Below are 12,851 nucleotides of genomic sequence, written 5' to 3'. Positions count from 1 at the left end.
CTTTTTTTTTGTGTGTGTGCGCTGGCATTGATAAATCTATTTGTCAGTGTTTCCTTAGACTGGGCAGTGGTTTGCATTTTGTTGATAGTACAGTGCCATCTAGTGACTTCTCACATGAAGCTGGGGAGATATTGCCAAGGAAAAATGTTGGCAAGAGCAGATCTTACGGGTTGCAAGGTCAGATGGTTCATAGCTGCAAAAAGACTGCTTTATGGAAGGCTGAGTAAGATGAAGTCTGATCTCTTGTACCTTGAGATGGGACCACTGCAAAAAACGGTCCTAATGTGAAGAGTGTGGTTGGAGGTGGTGTGAGCTGTACACCAGGGGCATGGCTTTCTAAGACATCCAACCACAAATTTGGCACTTGACAAATCTTCAGTTTCAGTTAGCAATTTAATTAGCTTAAGATCTTTGTAAACGCTTCTTTTTTTCCAAATGCTGTCATCTTCTTTAGGTAAAGGTAACTTAGATTTTTTTTCAATGAAGGTAAGCATTTAAACAGTATATATACATAATTTTTTCTCTGTTTCTTTGCAGCTTGATCACATATTGTCCCCCCCACCTCTGCCTTTTCGAAAATCCAGCAGTCCTGAAGTCTCTTCTGGCCCTAGAAAATCTTCTAAATTTAAGAGGCAACTGAGTGAAGATGGGAGACAACTCAGAAGAGGAAGCCTTGGAGGAGCTCTGACTGGTGAGTTTGGGCTGTTTGTAATGTCACCTGGAGGTTTAGTAGCTGTGGAGCTGATGGCGCCTTGACCCCTGGAGTTTGCCTTGTGGCCGAAGGCTTTGGGAGAGGTGGAAGATCCACGTGGAGTTTCCATAAAGTCTCTTCCACATGGATTCTCTGATTGTCGCTGGGGTGAGCTCCTGTTTAAGACTCTTCCTCCATGGGGTGCTGATACATGGCTGAAAATGAGCTATTTCCTAAAATTTTCAGGAATATGGCATTTATCTTACTGACTTAGTTTGATGGCTTAAGGGTTGTTTGAGATGTGCTTACAGGCCTTCACCCATGGGATCACATAGATCTTATTTCCTTAAGGAGCTGAAGGGCACAGATGGTCCCTTTAGACTTGACTTTATTAAAGTAAAAGCAGTTTGGCCTCATTTATCTGGTGGAGTCCTTGCAGGGGAGGAGAGGCATAGCTAGCCAGCTATGCCACTGGCTGTGGACCGTAACTTCTCCTCCGTAGAGCCATGCGAGGTAGTAGGATGCCTGAGGAGGGCTCAGGCCCTCCCTGCCCTGGTAGCATCTGTGGAAGATGCCAGATGCTGAAATCATGATTGTGTCCTGGGAGCTGTATGTCTGTGGCAATCACTGAAAGTTATTGTTGGTGAGTCTGGAGTGAAATGACATTGGGACAGGTTAACGGGCACTTGCTTTGTGTATTTCAAGAAAAAGAATTTTAAAATTCACTAGAATTTGGCAATTAAATATATTCCTGAACTGCACAATTTCCAACAGTTTGAAATTAACAGGATATTAAGTACCTGGTGAGAGGGACAATAGATTTCAGTGAATTTAGTGGAAGGGATCTGAATTTGAAACTCATCTTGCTTCATTTGTTGAAGTGATGTTGATTGATATCAAAATCAAACAGGTGGAATTCAGGTTAGAGGAAGTTGAAATGGCATTTACTTGAGATGTGACTGTCTTCTATCTCTAAATTCTGTATATTGTTCGGAGTTGTTTTGCTCAGGAATGAAAAATGGTGCCACAGTGGATAGAGCTGACTCTTTTGCCGTAGATGTCTAGGAAATGCTTTTAAAGCATCTGTTTTTCTCACTTCCTTCCCAGCCCTCTCCCTTTCCTTACACTGGAAGAAGCTCCGAGAAACTATTGCAATACTTCTGTCTGTCTGTAATCAGTAGCTTAGAATTGCCTAGAACATCTCTGAGTGACAAATAATACTTTTTTTTAACCTAAGTTACTTAAAAAATTATCTTATGTGAAGGAAAGACAGATATTACTACAGGTACTTCCTGAGTCACATCAGCACATAATCATTTTTAGTGTCCCTAGGGTAAGATTTGCTGTTTCTTTTTTATCAGGAGTTGTATTATGAAGATTTCAAAAACAATAGAAGAGTATTTGTGATCTGTATAGGCTTTTCTGAAAAGATAGGTGACTTAGAGCAGTCTGAAGCGTCAATTTTGCTAACCATATCTGTAAACTCTCCGGCCTCTCTGGAATGTTACTGCTCTGAAAACTTGGAAGTGTAGACCAAACTAGTGTTTTACTGAAACAAAGAAGTGCCAGCACACTACTTATTTCAGCAGGAGTTGGTATGGGCTTTTAATTTCTTTTTTGTTTAACTTTAAAGTAGGGTGACCGTCTTTAAAAATTCAAGTTTCCCATAGAAGCCCTCCAGATAAAGAGGGAGAAGGCAGACTAATAAAAAACAAACAAGGCAAATGTGCTCTGCTGCTGTAGTCTCTGGTCTTTATTTCTGTGTTTGAATTATTGCTCGAGGTCTTTATCAAGGGAAATGGATATGTTTTTTGCCTGCTTGTAATATGTTGTGCAGGGTTTCATGTCAGGATTTTGGAATATAGTGTGCAATGATGTTAAACTGCTTCATTACTAATGCACTTTAAATGAACCTGAATACGCTAAGGCTTTGGTATCTTAAAATAATTTAAATATCTTAACAGCTTTCATGATACTGATTAAATTAATCAAAGTCATTCTCATGACAGAAGGTTCTTAATATTCTTTCGGGATTTTTTAAAAAAAATTGATTTTGAAGAAACTGCTGCAGATAGAGAACTGTTTCCTAGAATTGTTTCAAATGCTCAGTTATCTGAAGTTAATCATTTCAGTGTTACGTTGGACTTGTATTTACGTACCTTTTTTTACATACTTAAGTTTTGTCTTGGTTTTTTTAGTTTCTTTATGCTTAAGAGTGGCTCACTGCTCCGATTTGAAATTACAAAAATCACAGTATCATTAAAAAAAAAAAAAAAAAACAAAAAAAAACCAAAAAACCACAAAAAACCAAAAAAACAAGGGGGGCATGAGAACGCCTTCCATTAAAATGAGTAAGCTGACACATCCTTGGTTTGGGTTTACTTCCGTGCTCACACATCCTCTCCCTAATCTCTGTTGAGTCTTAACGTTTCTGAAAAGATACTCATAGTCCAAAACGGAAAAAAAATAATATTTGGAGACCTGTCATTTGGAAAAGTACTTGAGTTTTAATACCACTTTACAGTGATTACTGTCTTCATTCTTCTGTTTTATTGCTTTTGATACTCTTTTAACTTAAGTGCTGTCTTAACAATGGGTATAATTCCATTGGAAAATAGTTCAGAAAGGTACTTTTGAAATGGTTTAAGGTACAGTCTATACCGCTGTTGTTCAAAAATGTCACCTTTGCTAAACTCCTAGAAATACATTAAGTGGGAGAATCTTACAAATTTTCAGAGTATTCCTATGCTGATGCTTGTTGCTCACTCCAAATGTTAGAAAATATAAGTGTGCTTTATATGTTACTTTGACTCTCCCTTTGCTGTTAAAACCGCAATATTATTGAGCCATAGAGCATAAGTAGCATTAATGATAAAAACAAAAATAAAAATTTAATTTGTTTATATAAAACAAGATAGTTCAAATCCTGCAGGGCTGAATACTAATTGAGGTAAATAGATAGAGTTTTTATCTCTGGGAATAGATACCAAATAAATTAGTTTATTGGGCTTTACAAGAGGGGATAATGCTATGCATGGCATGAGAAGAAATAAAATCTATATTGTTGCAATATATTGAATGAGACTTATAAAATGTGAAGGATTACAGTTACTGAGAACTTACTACTCTGAATTGGCTACAGTAAATTACAAAACTCTTTATATAGGAATATAAGAAAAATGGATAATGATGTACAAGGTCTTTCCAGTGGGAAATCAACATAAGGGAGAGGAGGTTTGAAAACTTGGAGGTGTGGGATAGAAGCTGAACTTACATTCTAGACAGCTTCAGGGAAACTGGAACCCACTCTTTTTTTTTTCTTTTTTTTTTTCTCCCTTTCCCCTGAATTGCTCAGTTTTAAGCAATCTAACAACCACACGTTTTCAATGACAAGCAAAGAGTACTCTTTGGAGTTGAAGAAAATTAAATCAATGTTTTGGAGAATAAATCTACTATTGCTTCCTGTTGAAAATCGCTAGGGAACCACTGATATTAAATAAAATTTGGCCAATAAAAGAAATGAATACTGCTTCCTGGAGACACCATGCTATTCTATTTTGGAAAAGTCACTTCAGTCTAATTGTTGCAACAGTATTGCTTTCCTTAATCTTCATTCCCAAAGAGGGGGGAAGAGGAGGACTTTTGGAGAAAGAGAGACGGGATTTGGAATTAAAACCCTTTATTGGATGTGGCCTGCTATTAGTCTAGCAAATCTACTGTAATAGTTCTTGGTTTAAGTGCTAGCGGTACTGCTTAATAGAAAGAAAGGATGAAAAATAGTTTTTCATAGTGTGGGTTGCTAAACATAAGCATTCATAAGATAAAGCAACTTCAGCGTAAAAGTATTTGGAAGTAATTTATAACCATTTCCTCTTTTAATATAAATGTAATGTTTCCAAAGGGTTATAAAGTTTTAGCTAGCAAAAACACATAAACAATAATGAGCATTTGCCTTTCTCCTCTTCTGCTGCTTGTGCCTTGTAACCCTCTCCTGCTCCAGCTTTCCCCTTCCCTGTGCACACATGTTCCCGTAACAGCGCTTGTGACATCCTTTACCTGGGAAGTAAACTGGAGCTGTAGAAGTTCTGCTTGTGGCACAGATAGTGCAAAACGCAATCCTTGTGCAGTTTGCTCAACTGCAGAATAAGCCCTGTCGCAAAGCTGAGCTGCAGCTACTCATTTAATAGCCCGGTGTCAAATGCAGAAGGAAAAGGTCGTTTTGTTGGAGGAGTGCTGGACAGACTGAGAGCAAAGCGTGGTCAGGTCAGGTCAGCTCTGTTCTTCTTGGGACAATAGACTTCTGTGTGTACACATGTATTTAAATCCCTCTTGCCTTAGCCTTAGCCTGCCTTCTTAAGGATTCCTAACAGTGCACAGACTGGGGCTTTAAAACTTGTTTCTAATCAGGGGAAAAGATGTTTAATTAAAAAGCTGCTTTTCTGTGGTGGCTGGTTTTCTTGATCTCCACAAACTTCAAAGGACTGTCTGCAGTCAGAGGGTTTTTGGCTTAAATTGTCTCAGTTTGCTGTGTTCAAAGATGCTTGAATAGAATTCATGGCAGAAAGTAATGTGAAAGGATGAGAAATTAAATGAGCTTTTACAGCAGAGAGGGTTAACCTGGCAAATCACTCGGACACGCAAATCCAATTGGCCTTGCTTTCATGTCCCATTGCCGCTCCTCAGTTTGCACCACCTTGTGCGGTGCAGCTCTGTTCAGTCTTCTCAGCGGCTCTGGTGCAGCATTTGGAGATTGCTATCTCCGTTTCTACTTCTGAAAGGTATGAGAGCATATTGCTGGGAAGAGTTTGTATTTTGCAGAGTGCTGCAGCTAGCTCAGCTGTCTATGCTGTACTGATAAGCTCTGAAGTTAGATATAAAGAAAAAAAAAATACACTTTGTTACCTAGTTTTAACTTCTTATCTTGCCTCCTTTTATCTCATCACTAACTGCCTGGAAACAGACTTCATGCTGCGCTAATTGTCTCTAATTGTGGTAGGGCTGTTATCTTGCTAACCTTAAATTGATCTTATACAAATACTGGTGACATAACACGTACAGATTTCACTTTATAGAATCTTTAATCCAAAGATCCTAAAGAACTTTACATTACTGAAGTTACCTCACGGTCTAGTGAAGAGCTAGGAACTAAGAAATCTTGGGATGTATATATTTTTTGTTCTCTAATATTCCTGCTTTGATCAGTTTTCCACCTCTGAGTCATCAGTCATCCAAATATGCTCAGCAATTATTGCTATTCCCATATAACTAATTGGTTGTTGATTTGAAATGAATTTGGGGATTCTCGGTCTGTTTTTTGCATCAGAGATTCATCACTCTACTAACACTAATTAGCAGAAAGATCAACAGCTTTATGGGCCATGAAGAACAAGCTGTTCTCTTATCCATGGGTTAGCATGTGCTGGCAGGACTTTGAAGGGGAGGTTTTGCCTGTTCATACAGGGAAGCAGTTGGCAGTGGTAGAAATCCAGAGTTTTCAGAAACATTATGCTGTATAAATTTTTTTTTTTCATTACTATTGTTGAAAATGCAGATTGTCTCATTAGGCCTTACAATGTCAAATATTTGATACAGCTTGGTGGATGGGGAAAGTTGGGTGTAAAATCGCATGACTTGTACCTTGAAACCTCTTTGGAAATGGTACCTTTGCATTCCGTACAACTGCTTGTCGTAACTGTGGTGTGATCATTTTAGCAGCAATTTTAAAAGATTATTTTTATTAACGATGGCCAGTTGGTGTAAGTAAGGGGAATTGTTCCCAATTCCTCTGTACAATGCCAAAATTGCTTACCAACTTCCAATTATGGGATTACTTAATTATGTATGTGCCACTCCATAAAAAGCTCTGTGATTTCATGGCTGTCTCTAGGGATATAGTGGGCTCTGGCCTGTCTCTGGCTCCAGAAGTGGGATGTTGTGCAATGCAGGGGGAGGATGCCTGCCAGTACCGAAGCTCTATCAGACGTGCCTTTTTGTAGGAAATTTTACTTCCTGCATTTTCTTACCCTTGCATATTGGAGCGGAAGTATGTTTCAGAATTGCTTTCATCTTCGCGATGCATGATGGGACTGAATGTACTCAGTTTAGAAAGTCTTTTCAGCTGCAGCTGCCTGAGGGCTGTCCCCGACAGCAGCGGAGGGTGGGCGGCAGCCCAGCACCGGTGCCACCACCACTCAGTTCCTGAGTACAAAAGGTGGGAAAGTTCAACAGCCGGCTGTGCATGAGCGCAGGCACAACACGCTTCATTCAGTAGCACTGCCTACCCAGAGCATGTCCTGGAGTCTCTTTGCTGCCTTCCTCAAAAGCTTCCTTGAAGCACCTTACCACATGTGAAACTTCTTCCAGAATTAGTACAAAGGGATAGAAGCAATCTATTCTATAATTACATGCCTGAGAAAATGTGTTTTTCTTTTTTTTTTTTTTTTTTTTTAAAGCATGCAATATAAAGCTGTCTTCTAAGATGAAGTAAAAATGATTCTTAGTGCGCTGGTGGTTGAAATGACGTTAGGTTGTATTTGTCATTGTCAGTTACCTTCATCACTTAAGGCTTCAATCAGCCTGCATAGCTGACTTGATTTTTACTTCCCTGTACGCATAGCAAGATAATTTCCATATTCATTGACATGTCTGGAGTCTGCATCATGTAATAGTCTGAGACGAGAACAGAAGATATTGCACTCCTGTCTCATTATTTTGCCTTTAACTCCTCGATTGCTGCTTAATCGTGCTTGTATCATCAGAACATGAGAAGTTGATTGTTGTTGAGATCAAAGCAAACTGTAGCAGTAGAGTGCCTAATTAGCAAATACATTTGCAAGTTGCCTGTTTTGAAGGATGGAGAAGTAGAGTTTAACCTTCTTTGGGATGCTTATAAAAGCAGCTTGAAAGTTGTTAAGAGTCATTTGTCATAGTGGAACAAGAAAAAAGTGGAGAAAATGAATATGCGTATTAAATTTCCGAAGTTTGAGTTGTAGCTCCTCAAGAAATACCCCAAGAGCTGTTGAATTAGCTGGATCAACTATGTGTAGCAGTCTAACTGTAGAAGCACACGTGGACAAACTTGCCTGGACTTAGTCAAATGCTTGGGTTTAATCAGCTGGTGACCTGAATGTGAGCTCTCTGAGGCTGCAGTCCTATTGTTGCTGGTACCTGAGCTCATTAGTGCAAAACTGTCTCTGCAGTGTATTTATAAATAAATTACTATTGCACATCAAAACTACGTTGTCCATACTCCTGGAGACTTCAGTCTTCCTTCTTCACCTGTGGGCACTCTGGAGTGGATGTTGTGAAGGGAAATTGTACTTGCCTGCTTCAAGGTGGATACCTTAACATAAGCTGAATATACAGCTTGAGAAATTTTTGAGAAGACTGAAAAGTGCTTTCGATACTTAATCGTTAGAATGAAGGTTGAAGGCTTGAATGGAAGAGTTTATAGATGTTTTCCAGTGAAAACAGGGGCAAGCTTTTCTATTAGGAAAATTCACCAGTTGAAAAATGATGGTGAGCATATATTTACAAATAATTTATTTAATTATTTGGTGTAACAAAGTCTATGTGAGACAAAAATACGGGTCATAGTAGGGACTGTAGAGAAAGTAGCATGTTGACGTATCACTGTGCTTGTCATTCGTAATAGAGTTGCTGTGCGTTTTCTTCGTAGTGCAATGGAAGATGTTTGTTTCGTATCTTATCATAATTGCTATGAAGCAGGTAGCAAAAAACGAAATGTTGAGATGGTAGAGAGTTGGGAGCCAAGAATATTGGCAGCTAGCTGAAGTAGCTGCTCATGTAGTGGTTGAACTGAGGAACGGTGAATTTTCTGAAGTTCTTAAAATTATAGCATATGTATTCTAGGCACAGCTTGGTAGCAAGTCTGACAGTATCTAGAGTTACAGATGAGGGTTGTCTCTGAGCTCTTGGTGTGCGGGATTCTTGTTTTTGCAAAATTCACTATATCAGAAGGAGCAATACAACTGCCTCATCATCACTTATTTAACGTGCTTTTGGTATCATCATGCATTCAGTCTGAACCTTAAATTTCTGTCTTTTCACCTATTATCACAGCTTCAGAACTGGCCCTTCAGATTTTTCGAGAACAGGTCTAAACTGGGGAAAAGGGTGAAAGAGAAGCAGGAATAAATGTATGAGGGTTGTGTTGTACAATGGACCATCAGTCTGTAAGTTTGTTAGAAGTATGGGAAAAAAGCTCTATCTGGTGGTAAGATAAAGAAAAGGAAGCAGCAGAATGTGCCCATCTCTGAGCTCACTGATAAATAAGATGTCTCCAACTAATTATTTTGCTGAGTTGTATTTCAGTAGAGTTGGGAGCCAGGGAAGTAGACAGTAAAAGATAACTTCAGGCTATAGGGTTTTTTTATCATGTACATATCAGTGTCACTAGCTGGATAACACTGCTATTGCAGTAGACATTTTTGGTATGGGAAATTAAAAAGCAAACACCTCAAAGCCCAAACGAAAACAAAACCCCAAAACCCAAACACTGCCCTCACCCCCTAAATCTAAATAAAACTAGAGAGAATTGCTGGAGATCCCAAATGCCTTTCAAATATTTCACTGCTGTCCCAGTATTTCAGTAATAGATTGCAAATAGTCAAAATATAAATGTCACTTCAGTGAGTATCTGTTAGCAGAGGAACTTTGAGTAACTTCCATGTGAGCAAAAGTCTGTATTGTCTTTTAAGTGTCTTTTCAGTGAGAGAAATCTGTTCCAAGCATGGACATTATATTTATTGCTGGGAGGAAAGCTAACTGCATGTGACGACTTATTCTTGGTAATTCAGTTATAAACAGTCTTGATTCTGAATACCTTTGTAGTTAAAGTAGGCTTGATTATTTGTGTTTATATATATACGTATATATGCGCACACACACACACACTTTTTTTTGGATACAGATCTAAACGTGCATCCTACTAGTTTCTGGTCCAAAAATGGATGTGTCCTTTTCCAGTTCCAGTTTTGCCAATATTCATGAAATTTTAAGACAGATCTATTGTGGCTTTTTTTTAATACTATAATTGCACCCCAAAGTTTTGCCTTTAGTGGGCCACATTTATTTTATACATGACCAGATACCACTTCTTCATCTAATTTTAGAAAGTGAAACCAAGATAGAGCGTTTTAAGGAGATTTCGTAGGGCATCAAAAAGTGAAAAATCTGTAATAAGTGTAATAAGATTTTTTACAAAGGCTTCTTGCACATTAACAAAAGAAATTATAATCGAGTCAGTTGAAATTATAGGCTTAACTGAGTAATGTTATGTTTAGTGGACAGATTTGTTGAAAGAAAAATTTCACCTCTTGCATGAGACTGGAAATTGGCATTGTCCATTAAATTCAACCATGTGCAGCTGAATCATGTACAAAACGTGCTAATTTTCTTAAGTCGTGGGCAATAAATGAGGCATGAATAAAATGGTAACTTTTTCGCCTGATGGCAGTCATTTGAAATTTAAAGTTTGTTGATGCAGCTACAGTAAAAGAATAGGCAAAATATTGAAAAGTTTCCTAATGATGGCGTTAAATCTATCTAAAATTCTTTTACTTTCCAATTACTGCTAATGGGAATCATGGGCTTTAATTCCACCCCCCTCCCCCTTCTGATGTGAGAATAGACCCTAAAATTTACAGCCTCCACATCTCTTCCTACAGCTGGGCTGTCTGCAGCAGTTAAATTTGAAGCAGTAAAGCAAGAGTGCTCTAACCTGATGGTAAAATACTAATGTGGGAGGCTCTTCGTCTTTCACCTGGCAGGTTTCTGAAGCTGTAGTGAGGCTTCACATATCTGTGGGAGGGAGCGGAGGTGACGGTATGTTGCCCCCCAGCTTTGGTTTCCCGTTCCTGCTGCCCCTGCTGCCTGGGCCGTTCGTGTGTGGCCGCGGCTGCTCTGCCACGTGCTGGGGCTGCTGCTGGGGAGCCGAGGTGGCAGAGGGGTGGCTTCAGTCTTTCCTCCATTTGCAGTGAGACCTGTCAATTAACTGTTTTTTTGGGAGAAAAGCAGAAGTATTAGGAAGAGGGAGAAGTACCCAACTGTGTTTCCATTCTGTGCATTTCTGTGACCCAGAGCGATCCTCAGAAGGGTCCAGTTTTGTCTTCGACCATGGCTCGTTCCTCTTGCTCTGAGGTAGCTCATGATCATAAGGCTCCCCAAAGAGAGATGCAGAACGAGCAGCCCACTTGAAACCATGCTTGGCGAATCTGACTTGACCACAGAAGTCAGTTCTAGAGATAATATCAGTTATTTTTTTTTATTTCAAAGTAGTGAGGGAGAAGACTCTAGCCTTCTGGGTTGTTTTTAAATAATCTTGTACTTACGTCACGAATATGTATAATTGATTTATTAAAATTGTCAGATAAGTATTTCTTGGCCTTTGCCTTGATGACGTCAGGATGACAAGAGGCTATTTTGAAGGCTGCTGTTTCACAGCAGCTAATGCAAACACATTGATGCTTGCTTCAGTTCAGCCTGTGGTACACTGTAATCATGTGCACAGCTTCTCCTTTGGACTAACTGTCCATAGTTACCATCAGCCCAAATCCAGATGCTTCCATTTTAACAAAGTACATGCTGGTCTTCCACTTACAGTTGTGTAATTGAGAACTGCTATTAATATTTTCATTTAAAAACTATTTCCATCAAAAACTTTCAAGATGCTTGCTCTGTATTTATCTTTGCATTTTGACTAATTACAAAACACACTTTCCAGCAGTGCAATCTACACTGTCCTAAGTACTTTTGTAAAGGCAAAAACTTAATTTGGATGCGAAAAGGTTTTCTCCATCATATGCAGTTGTTAAAGCATCAGACTGCTGAAGATTTGAGGCAAGTAATTTCTAAATAATAACTGAAAATGGAATATTTATAGGTATTAAATTTAAGCTCATTCAGTAATTCTCAGCCATCCCATTGGGATATGGATTTGAGAAGGAGAGAGGAAGGAGAGTAATACTTCAACAGTAGGGAAGATTTTTCTAATTAGAATAAAGCAAAGCCCACCTTCTATGACTGATCTTTGAGGAAGTGTGTGTGGTTTTTTGGTCTCTTTTGGCCTTGTACAGTAAGGCATACAACAAGTATGCACACAGTGGATGCAATAGAAGTAAGAAGTAACAAAGATTCTCTTTGGGCTTTCTACAAATATCCATTATAAAGGAAGCTAGATGTATGAGAGGGAAGTTCAAGGGCAAGATGACACTGAACTCCAGTGATATATTCCCTATGTCCACCAACGATTACATAATACCATTAAATAATGCTAAGTTATTACCATTACGTAATCAACTTAAGTCACCTTCCATCAAAATGCATTTTGATAAATGTGCTGGGGTAACGGGGATCGCACTCAGATGTGGGAAGAGATGCCATTGGTTACAAACAGTGTTGTGACTTTAGGCTCTCTTGATAATTTCAGGCACAGGAAGGTTGGCAGAGGTACCAGCAAAGCCTCTGCAGAAGGCATGGGAGGAAGTCAAAGGCCATTTTGGGATTGAATAGGAGAGCAGCAGGGGACCTCTGTCAGTAGGTGACTCATCTGTATCAATAGCCGATGAAAGTAATATGAAAATTACAACCAGTGTGGCAATGGTCTGTTGCTAGATGGAGATTACCCTGGACACTGGGAGTGTTTATGTGCTGTGTATGGGACAAAATGCCGAATTAAGATGGAAGGGATGAGGTGCAGTTGGGGTGAAGTCTTCCTCTCTGACCCCCATGAATCAGTTCACTCAAAAAGGAAAGCAGCTGCTTGGAGCATTAAGCTTGAAGGCAGAAATGAATGCAGTGTGAAAATCAATAATGCATTTCAGCTTAAGTTTTATGTGCAGTACTGATATTTAAATCACTTAACAGCATGGAAAAGTGTCGATATGTGTAAATTCAAGGGGCTATTAAAGAAAATTTAAAAGGGGGAAAATGCATACAATTTCGAATGAAGCTAGCAGGAAAAAGGGTAGAATTAGTATAGCATCAAGGAAAAGGGGGAATGGGTAGTCTGAAGGGATTGAATTATTTTTTAAAATGGAGGAATCCAGGGAGAGTTGATGACTAGCTCATTGTGGGCAGGAATTGTTTATTGCGTGATGTTTTAGTGCAGTGGCACCCTAATTCCGGAAAGAAAGTGGAC

At 39.1% G+C, this 12,851-nt stretch overlaps 1 protein-coding gene across 1 annotated transcript in view; it reads left to right on the top strand.

Moving 5' to 3' along the window:
* The first annotated feature begins 581 nt into the window (after positions 1–581).
* Positions 582–12,851, top strand: part of MAST4 (microtubule associated serine/threonine kinase family member 4) — a 237,274-nt gene continuing 225,004 nt past the window's right edge. The window contains exon 1 of the mRNA XM_063319499.1: positions 582–691. The gene's annotated coding sequence lies outside the window, so the exon portion shown is untranslated. The remainder of the gene's footprint in view (positions 692–12,851) is intronic.

This window comes from Chroicocephalus ridibundus, chromosome Z, assembly GCF_963924245.1.
Source record: "Chroicocephalus ridibundus chromosome Z, bChrRid1.1, whole genome shotgun sequence".
NCBI classification, from domain to species: domain Eukaryota; kingdom Metazoa; phylum Chordata; class Aves; order Charadriiformes; family Laridae; genus Chroicocephalus; species Chroicocephalus ridibundus.
Note: the sequence above shows the minus strand (reverse complement) of the source record. Positions and strands in the feature narration are given on the sequence as shown.